Below are 10,453 nucleotides of genomic sequence, written 5' to 3'. Positions count from 1 at the left end.
GGTACTGTAGACCCTTACCCACCATTAACTGATTATTATCTGTCACATATTCAATAATACCCTTTTTACTTGCCAACATCTAGGGTATGAGCTTTTTAAGATTATCTACTATCTATACATCCAAAGCTCTATATGTACCCTTTATGGCTTAGATGTATATCATGGGCATTTTCAACCATATTGGATGAGGACAGATCGATTGAACAATCAAAATCACACTGTGTATTAAAAAGGCTAAATATTTCTAAGTGCCCACGCATGCGCGATATGAACATTTTCATTTATTATTTTTGATCAAATTTTCTAAGTCTCGACGCATGCGCACTGCGCGTGACCTCAGACGGCAGCAAGCCATATAATTTTAGAGTCCGAACGCATGCGCAACACGCCTGGACTATGGCAGTACTGTTGCCTTAGTCTCTTACACATGCGCGGTTATATGAGTTACTTTGGAGTCTCCGTGCATGCGCAGATGCGCGGGCATCAGGCTAGAGCCTTTAAGTCTTCGCGCATGCGCAGTGCATAGACTCCGATTTAGCAACTTTTACTCTAAGTGCCCACGCATGCACAATATGCTCTACTTTGGTTTGTTGGATTCTCAGAGTCCTCGCGCATGCGCATTGGACTCTAATTTCGCCGATTAATGCCACACTATTATAGAAGCCTAAAAAACGCTCGAATTAACATACAAATTCAGCACTATTGTTGTTGAATGTGTGGTAACTGACACAGATGTTTTAATTAGCATTTTTGAAGTTTGATGGGTTTAGTTTGGTAACTGACCAACTGCGCATGTGCAACAGCTGGCAATTGTTCAATCTGTAATCAAGGTACTGCTTGGGTATATAAGGGTTCATTCTTCCTCCCCCCAGCAAATTTGTCCCTGAGGAAGCTCCTTTGCTGGAGGGAAACGCGCGTTGGACGCGCAATGTTGTCAGTCTCATACTTGGAGCTGCTTTTATGTAGTGTTCTGTAGTCTCCTGGCTCTATCTATGTAGATCTAAATTGGTTACTTTTACTAACACTCAGTGTGCAAGCCTTCCTGCTTTCTACATGACATGTTCATTTGGAGTGTGCTGTATAATGATTCACTGACCAAAATGCTGTGAACAATTGCTTCACTTTGCTGTGAATCATTTACCCTCCATTATCACACTATCAGTTGCACTTCTATACTTAGTGGATGGTAATACACTTCTAACTAACATCCCTAAGTGCTCTGTGGTTTATAAGTCCAAGCAGGACTGCAGTATTTTCACGATACAATCATTCACTGAGTCTGTTAGTTATATTTATATATATATACATGTACCTGGTCTCATAGGTGCCCCAGAGGGGTTTATACCCTGACTATTAGCGTCTTGTGTCCTACTATCTCAACTACAACTGTTTGAGACCATTCCAATGCACATTTACTGACACGGACGCTTGGTCTTGTTAATTTCATTTATTTTTAATGCACAATACACGACGATTTGGTAACATATGTTTTATGTAAATATATTAAAAGTTAAATTTTAAATCAAGTAGGAGTGCAGTATAGTGAATTCTTTTAGGAGACACATCCATTCTGTGTTTTCCTTCCCTCCCTTTTTCTGATTCACTTTTCAGTTCACAGTTTGCACCCACTTTTTTGATTGCCATATATTCACTCATTATTTTTCAATTGGTGTGGTTTTGTGATCACTCCCTAACCCTAGTGTTTTCTTTAAGACTGCCGTGAATATGGACTGGAATATGAGGACCAGGAGGTCACAGACATGATTGCCGCAATCACGGAATATGAAGCCCGGCGTGCAGAGTCTCAGGATACGGCTCAGCTTGCCCTTGTACAGCCACCCGGAGATCAGGGACTGAACCCAGTGCCGGGGCGGCAGAATCCTGGGGAGGGAACGAGTGCACCTCCCGGGACAAGTGCGACAGGAGGGGCACTGATGGCTGCGGCCACCAGTCCGTTTACCCCTGAAATGTTGGCACTGATTACAACGTGGGGAGACCGAGGGACAGCGGAGGAGCGGCTAAAGTTTATCTCTATGGCAGTGAACAGACCCGCTTTTTGCCCCCCGGTCCAACCCCGCAAAGATGAACTCCAACTGGACATGCACAGTCTCACCAAGTACGTGGAAGGCACTGATCGAATCAACATGTTTTTAAATAACTTTAAAACGCAGTGCCGGAGGTACGGGGTGCTTCCCCAGCATAGGGTGGCACGCTTGGACCCGCTACTCTCCGGCTTGGCTAAGCAGACATTGATGGTGCTTCCAGAGGAGTATGCTGATGATTATGCCCACCTGAAAGAACTATTGCTATTTCAGCACGGTTTTAGCCCTGAAGCTTACCGGGGTAAATTCCGGCTGGAGGAGAGGAAGCCTCAAGAGACCTACGTCACCTATGTGACCCGCATGGCTTTATACGGGCTACACTGGGTGGAGGGCTGTGAGGCCAAGACTTACCAACGCCTGCTGGACCTCATCTTTCAGGAGCAGCTCATCCAGCAGTGCCCGCCGGCGGTGAGGGCTTGGGTGTATGACAAAAAGCCCAAGACTTACACAGAGGCGGCGCGGCTTGCAGATGACTATGTGGTCAGCCAATCCCAGATGACCGCCAAGGCACAAGCCAAAGCGGCGGCAGCACCGGCGCCGGCCAAGAAGTCTGCTAATACCCCCCAGTGGACCCAAAATCCGCCTGCGGGCAGCAGTTCACAGAAGGCGGGAGAGCTCCGGCTTGAGTGCCGGTGCTACAACTGTAACAGCACTGGTCACCTCAGACCAGATTGCCCGGAACCCCTGCGTTCCAATGGACCCCATCGGGGGCAACGCACCCCAGCTGCGAAGCCAGTAGCCCACGTGCGGGTGGCTTCCACCAAAGAACTAGGACCGGTCATGGAAACAACTCCTAGCGAGACGTCCCATGTCACCCCTATCCCGGTTTCATCGGTGCCTACAGCCAGGAGCGAAGGACATCTCAGCGCAGACCTGCAGCAGACGGACGGCCGGAGCAAACATCTCACCCCGGTCACAGTCGGTGACCGGCAAGCAGTCGGCTTGCTGGATTCAGGAGCAGCAGTGACCCTGGTCCGACCTGATATGGTCCGGCCAGAGGAATTGCTCCCAGGCCCTTGGATGCAGATCACTGTGGCCGACGGAGAGCCACGTTTCTTGCAGGTGGCCCGAATGTTTTTGGATTGGGGGGAGGGCAAGGGTGTGTGGGAGGTGGGGGTTTTACCCGGTTTGGATGCTGAAATTCTTTTGGGCAATGACATGGGACCGATGACCTGCACCTACGACCGTGTGCCCCAGCCCGCTGCAGTGGCGGCGGTTACCCGGAGCAAGACAGCGGCAATGCCGGTGGCGGCCGCTCCAGTCCCCCAACCTTTGGGACCAACGTTAGCGGAGGGCGCAGAGGAGCCCGGGGAGGTAAGCCAGGATCAGTTGCAACCACAGGCTGACTTACTGTTCCCTCTCACCCTGTCCCCTTCCCCTGACAATGACATGACTGGGGGTGGCCAGACTTAGGAGCCCAGTTTAGGGAGGCAGTGAAGGCAGACCCTACCTTGGCCGGCATGAGACTTCGGGCGTCCGAATCTCAGGCAGGGGAGGGCACTGAGCGCTGCCTATGGTATAAGGGACTCCTATACAGAGAAGAAGGGAACCCGGGGATAGAGGAGGGGGTGATCGGTAAGCGACAGCTAGTAGTGCCCCAGGGGTACCGACAGCAATTGTTACGGGTAGCTCATTCTATTCTGTTAGCGGGACATCAGGGGGTCACCAGGACGCGAGCCCGGTTATTACAGCGTTACTACTGGCCGGGGGCATCCCGGGATACGAGCAACTTCTGCCACTCCTGTGATGCCTGCCAGCGAGTGGGTAAGGCGGGCGACCGTGTGAAGGCACCCCTGAGACCGCTAACGATAATAGGGGAACCCTTCCAGAAGGTAGCGATGGACCTTATAGGACCCCTTATGATTCCTAGCAGGTCAGGGAAGCGCTACATCCTCACGGTGGTGGATTTTGCCACCCGGTACCCTGAGGCAGTAGCGCTTGGCACCATAAGTGCCAAAACAGTGGCAGCAGCTTTGCTGAACATTTTCTCTAGGGTAGGTTTCCCTAGTGAGATCCTAACCAATCAGGGGTCGCAGTTCATGAGTGAAGTGTTACATTGTCTCTGGGATGCATGCGGTGTACAGCACCGGCGCACTACCCTTTACCATCCCCAGACAAACAGATTATGTGAGAGGTTTAACGGTACCCTGAAGCAGATGCTTCGGACTTTTATAGAGGCGGAGGGGAAAGACTGGGAGATTCACCTGCAGCACTTGCTGTTTGCATACCGAGAGGTACCGCAAGAATCTACAGGCTTCTCCCCCTTCGAGCTACTATATGGCCGCAGGGTATGTGGACCTCTGGACCTATTCCGTGAGGGATGGGAAGGGGAGACTACTGCTACTGATGCTTCAGTGATCCAGTATGTAGTAGATCTCAGAGACCGGTTAGAGATGCTCATGGGGGTGGCCCAGGACCACCTCAGGGCTGCTCAGACCAAGCAAAAGCAATGGTATCACCAGCATGCCCGTAGCCGAGAAGTCATCCCAGGACAGCAGGTGCTTGTTCTCAAACCCACTCGGGAGAACAAGCTGATGGCTGCCTGGTCGGGACCGTACTCGGTTATCCGAAAGGTGAATAAGTGCAACTATGTTGTACAGATAGAGCCTGAGAGGCACAAGACATATCACATTAACATGTTGAAGGAATACAGAGCACCGAGTATGGGAGCAGTGCTGGCCATTTGTAGCCCACTGCTGGAGGATCTGGCGAGCAATGCTCTGCCTGATCTCCTACGGGAGGCTAGGCAGGGAAACACTGTGGAACAGGTGGAGATAGGGGCACAGTTGAGTGCTAGGCAGAAGAGAGAAGCCAGGTACATGCTAGCTCAGTTTAGCGCCCTCTTCACTGACATGCCAGGGACCACACATCTCACAAAACACCCAGTGCACACAGGGGACCTACAGCCTCTGCATAAGCACGCTTATAGAGTGTCAGCAGAGGTCAAGACAAGTATGGAGAGAGAGATAGAGGAGATGCTGACCCTAGGGGTAATTACTCCGTCCCAGAGCCCTTGGGCAAGTCCAGTAGTCCTAGTTCCTAAGAAGGACAAGAGCACCCGGTTTTGTGTGGATTACCGGTTGCTCAACGCTGGGATGGTGTCAGATGCTTACCCCATGCCCTGCATGGATGAGTTACTTGATGAACTCGTGGGGGCAAAGTATCTGACCACCATGGATTTGAACAAAGGCTATTGGCAAATCCCACTGACCCTGGAGGCTAGGGAGAAGTCAGCATTCATCACTCCAAGTGGCCTCTATGAGTTTTTGGTGATGCCATTTGGGATGAAGAATGCTCCAGCTACCTTTCAACGCCTGGTCAATAGGTTACTGGAAGGGATGCAGAGCTATGCCAGGGCTTACTTAGATTACATTGCTGTATTTAGTAGTTCCTGGGAATCCCACCTAGGACATGTAGCTGCGGTGCTGGATAGGATCAGGGAGGCTGGGCTTACCTTGAAACCCACTAAGTGTATGGTAGGGATGGCAGAAGTCCTCTACTTAGGGCACAGGGTGGGTGGAGGGTATCTCAAACCAGAGCCAGCCAAGGTAGAAGCCATAGTTCAGTGGCCTGTTCCAAAAACCAAGAAACAGGTCATGGCATTTTTGGGCACCGCAGGGTACTATAGGAAGTTTGTCCCACAGTACAGCGCCGTGGCCAAACCCCTGACTGATCTGACTAAGAAGCAACTGCCTGTGCTTATTACCTGGACTCCTGCCTGTGAAACTACTTTCCAGGCACTGAAAACTGCGCTTGCTGGAGCCCCCATACTGGCTGCCCCAGACTATACCAAGCATTTTCTCATTCAGACTGATGCCTCAGACTTTGGTATTGGAGCTGTACTGAGCCAGGTGGGGGATGACGGCAAAGAGCACCCTGTGGTGTATCTCAGTCGCAAACTGCTCCCCAGGGAGGTGGCATATGCCACCATTGAGGAGTGCTTGGCCATTGTGTGGGCACTCAAAAAGCTCCAGCCCTAAGTATATATGGGAGGGCTTTCACGGTCATCACGGACCACAACCCTCTGAGTTGGCTACAGAGGGTGTCAGGGGAAAATGCCAAATTGTTGAGATGGAGCTTGGCTTTACAAGAATTTGAATTTACCATTCAGCACAAAAAGGGCAGTGAAAACAGCAATGCTGATGGACTTTCACTCCAGGACTATCCCTCTGAGACTGAATTCATTAATGGTGCCAGCAGTGCCCCACTCCCCGTTAGGGCCAGTGGGCCACAGGTCACCCATTAAGAAGGGGAGGTGTAGAGGGAGAGAGGGGGTGGCCCGGTATTAAAGGGGTTGCACCCCATTTGGCCATCTCCTGACCTCACCAGGGAGACAAGAGGTTAACTGGGCTGAGGTCCAGAAATGTGATTTAACCCTTGTTATGACATGAAAATGTATATTCCCCTGTTCCCATGCTTTATTGTAACATCTGGTTTAATCAGTGTCTGCATCACACACACACTAGGATCCACCCGGGAGTACAAGGGTTAATAGCTCTTTAGTGATTATAGCCCTTTGTGTAATTTTCCCGCCTTTTCAGGCACCATTTTGCAGGGTCCCATAGGCTGCCATTGGAGCTCCATGCGTTTCAATGGCGAATCTTGCTTTTTTGGTCCTGTTTCCTGTGAAGACCAGCAGATGGCGTCCGAGAGGAGGAGCTGCGGTTTCCCATTGTAAGTCAATGGGCCCATTGACTTCAATGGAGATTCCTCGAAGGAGCTTTCCAGGAACGAGTTGGCTGCCGTCCAAACCGCAAAACCGCAAAGCGGATACTATTACGATTTCTATAAGAGAGCTTTGATCACTTAGCAGTCAAGTTCAACGACAAGTGGCATGGGAATAAACAGTTCTAGAGCACATAGAAATAAAATTATTTTTGCCCCTAGTTCCTAGACCTCCCCCCACTCGACCACAACCGGGTCCCCGAATCCTGGACCCCCGATAAGGGTCGAACCGAGAAGAGCGGGTCGCGCCATAGGTTCCAATGGCGGCGGCAGAAACAGCTCAAGAAAACGGCTAAGTGTAAAAAGCTGAAATTTAGGAATCCATAGCTCCGGTTCCGGAGGGTCCAGAGGATCAGGGTTTGGGGTACCGGTAGTCACTGCTCCGGCATTGCTGCAGAACCATCCTTGACCCTCTTGGACCAACCCGACGGAGTATGGACCCCATTGAAAGTTCGGGACTTTTCCCATAGACTCCAATGGCGGCCAATCTCCATTGACCGGCTATGGCGGAAAACCCCCATTGACTTCAACGGCGGCGTTGCTCCGTTTAAAGTCTATGGCGGCGGATTCCCATAGCCGCCAACGGCGGCGGTTTGCCATTGAAAGTCTATGGCGGCGGAGCCCGTTGTTTTCAATGGGGATTTAGTGAAAAACCGTGATTTAATTTACAGCGGACTTTTTTGTATTAAAATAGGAAACGGTTTAAGGTGTATTTGTGTAACTCCGGTCCCGAAGGTCGTAGCAAGTCACAAATTGGACCATAGGGTGTCCCAGTTCCGGCATTGAGAACTGGGAAGTTTGGACCCAACGGAACCGGATATTTTAATATGTTTGTGTTTTATCTTTAATACTGTGTCCCAAAGCAGGGATAAAACCCAGAGGAAACTCCTTTGCATACCAGGGTAGCATATGGCCAGAGAGGCGACCCAATGTCTAGGACTTAAGTATTGTTCAAAGGATTTTGTCACCCTCACTGTTTACCTGAGGGCGGAGACGGCTCAAACCAGAGCAGTCTGTAAGTGTCCCATTTCACACCTCACAACAAAGAGTATCCTGCCAGGAATTACGTTTGGTAGACTAGCTGGCATTCCTGATGCAAATGTGGGATTACAGAAATGAGACCCCAGAGTTCTAATGCACATGTGCCAACTATCAGGGGGGCATGTATCAAAATGTGTTCCCACGTTAAAGAGTGGCTAGAGATAATTGTAGACCAATCACCTGTACTCAATGTTAAGGATAGGGTTACAAAAGGTTTATAAACTGTTGTCCACCCTTTATCCTTTGTCTTCTTAAATCATCTTGATTGTACCTGATTGCGAGAGAATTGCTATGCAACATACTTCTCATCCCCCATCCCCAAAGTAAGTGTACTTCTTGTCTGTTACTGTATTATTTCGTGTGTTCACCTATCCAAAGGAATAAATATACTTTATTATATCTAAGCCTCGTTCAGTTCAAACCCAGTTATTTGGTGTAAATTACAACCTGTCATAAGCTATCGTCACATCCCCTAAACATGTCACTGAAATTAGCTAACTTTGGTCCTTGAAGAGATTACTCCTTTAAAGATACTGGTGGATGGAGTTGCTCAATGAGTAAAAGCACTTACTAACAGCTCCTTGTTTATTGGGAAAGTCACTTTATCTCCATGTGCCTCAGGCACCAAAAATATATTGTAAGAGACATGCCTGAAAAAAAAAAAGCTGTGTGTGCTGTGCACGCGCATAGTAAGTGAAACTTCTTTGACTTTTGTCACAGAAATTGACTTATAACGCGCGTGCTCGGCACACATGTGTCAGTCAGTGTATGTGTCAGTCAGATAGTATGTGTGTGTCAGTCAGAGAGTATGTATGTGTGTCAGTCAGAGAGTATGTATGTGTGTCAGTCAGAGAGTATGTATGTGTGTCAGTCAGAGAGTATGTATTTGTGTCAGTCAGAGAGTATGTATGTGTGTTTGTGTATGTATGTGTGTCAGTCAGAGAGTATGTATGTGTGTCAGTCAGTGTGTGCATGTGTGTCAGTCAGTGTGTGCATGTGTGTCAGTCAGTGTGTGCATGTGTGTCAGTCAGTGCGTGCATGTGTGTCAGTCAGTGTGCGTGCGTATGTGTGTCAGTCAGTGTGCGTGCGTATCAGTCAGTGTGTGTGTCAGTCAGTGTGTGTGTGTATGTGTGTCAGTTAGTGTGTGTGTGTATGTGTGTGTGTCAGTCATTGTGTGTGTGTATGTGTGTCAGTCAGTGTGTGTGTGTGTGTGTGTCAGTCAGTGTGTGTGTGTGTGTGTGTGTATGTGTATGTGTGTCAGTCAGTGTGTGTGTGTGTGTGTGTGTATGTGTGTCAGTCAGTGTGTATGTGTGTCAGTCAGTGTGTGTGTGTGTGTGTGTATGTGTGTCAGTCAGTGTGTGTGTGTGTATGTGTGTCAGTCAGTGTGTGTGTGTATGTGTGTCAGTCAGTGTGTGTGTGTATGTGTGTCAGTCAGTGTGTGTGTGTATGTGTGTCAGTCAGTGTGTGTGTGTGTGTGTGTATGTGTGTCAGTCAGTGTGTGTGTGTGTGTGTGTATGTGTGTCAGTCAGTGTGTGTGTGTATGTGTGTCAGTCAGTGTGTGTGTGTATGTGTGTCAGTCAGTGTGTGTGTGTATGTGTGTCAGTCAGTGTGTGTGTGTATATGTATATGTGTGTGTCTGTCAGTGTATGTGTGTCTCTCTTTCTGTGTCCTGCCCCCTCTCTCCTGACTCCCCCCACCCCAGGCAGAGCTGTGGACCCGCGGCGGCTCTGTCTTGGCCTCTCCACCCCCCTCACAGGCAGGCAGAGCTGCGGACCCGCGGCGGCTCTGTCTTGGCCTCTCCTCCCCCCTCACACACACCCCTCACAGGCAGGCAGAGCTGCGGACCCGCGGCGGCTCTGTCTTGGCCTCTCCTCCCCCCTCACACACACCCCTCACAGGCAGGCAGAGCTGCGGACCCGCGGCGGCTCTGTCTTGGCCTCTCCTCCCCCCTCACACACCCCCCTCACAGGCAGGCAGAGCTGCAGACCCGCGGCGGCTCTGTCTTGGCCTCTCCTCCCCCCTCACACACACCCCTCACAGGCAGGCAGAGCTGCGGACCCACGGCGGCTCTGTCTTGGCCTCTCCTCCCCCCTCACACACCCCCCTCACAGGCAGGCAGAGCTGCGGACCCGCGGGGGCTCTGCCTGAGTCTCTCCTCCCCACCTCCGGCGAGACGCGGCCGCACCGGGCCCGGCGTATGTGAGGGGCAGATACCTTAATAAAGCCCCCACCCCTCCGGAAGTGCTGCGTGGGCAGAGGCGATGGAGGCAGTGTCGGCGGGGGAAGGGGGGCAGCGCGTCATCGTCAGCGGGAGCTGGCTTCGAGGGGAGCGCTGCAGCGATCCCCTTCTGATGGTGCTGTGGGGAACGCAGCGCACTCACCCCCCCCTTCCATGCCTCGGCCGGGCGAGGTCAGCAGGGAGTGGCGGCAATTAAATTTTGAGGGGGAGCGGCGCCAGCGGCATGTCAGCGGGTGGGGGGAGCAGTGCTCGTTAGGAGCTGCGGTGGCGAGTAAATGTTAAGCAGGTGGGGGGGACCGTTTGGGGGGGAACAAAGATGGTTAGGAGTGGCGCCGGCGCCGGCCGC

Source organism: Ascaphus truei, chromosome 6 (genome assembly GCF_040206685.1).
Source record: "Ascaphus truei isolate aAscTru1 chromosome 6, aAscTru1.hap1, whole genome shotgun sequence".
Taxonomy (NCBI): domain Eukaryota; kingdom Metazoa; phylum Chordata; class Amphibia; order Anura; family Ascaphidae; genus Ascaphus; species Ascaphus truei.
Note: the sequence above shows the minus strand (reverse complement) of the source record.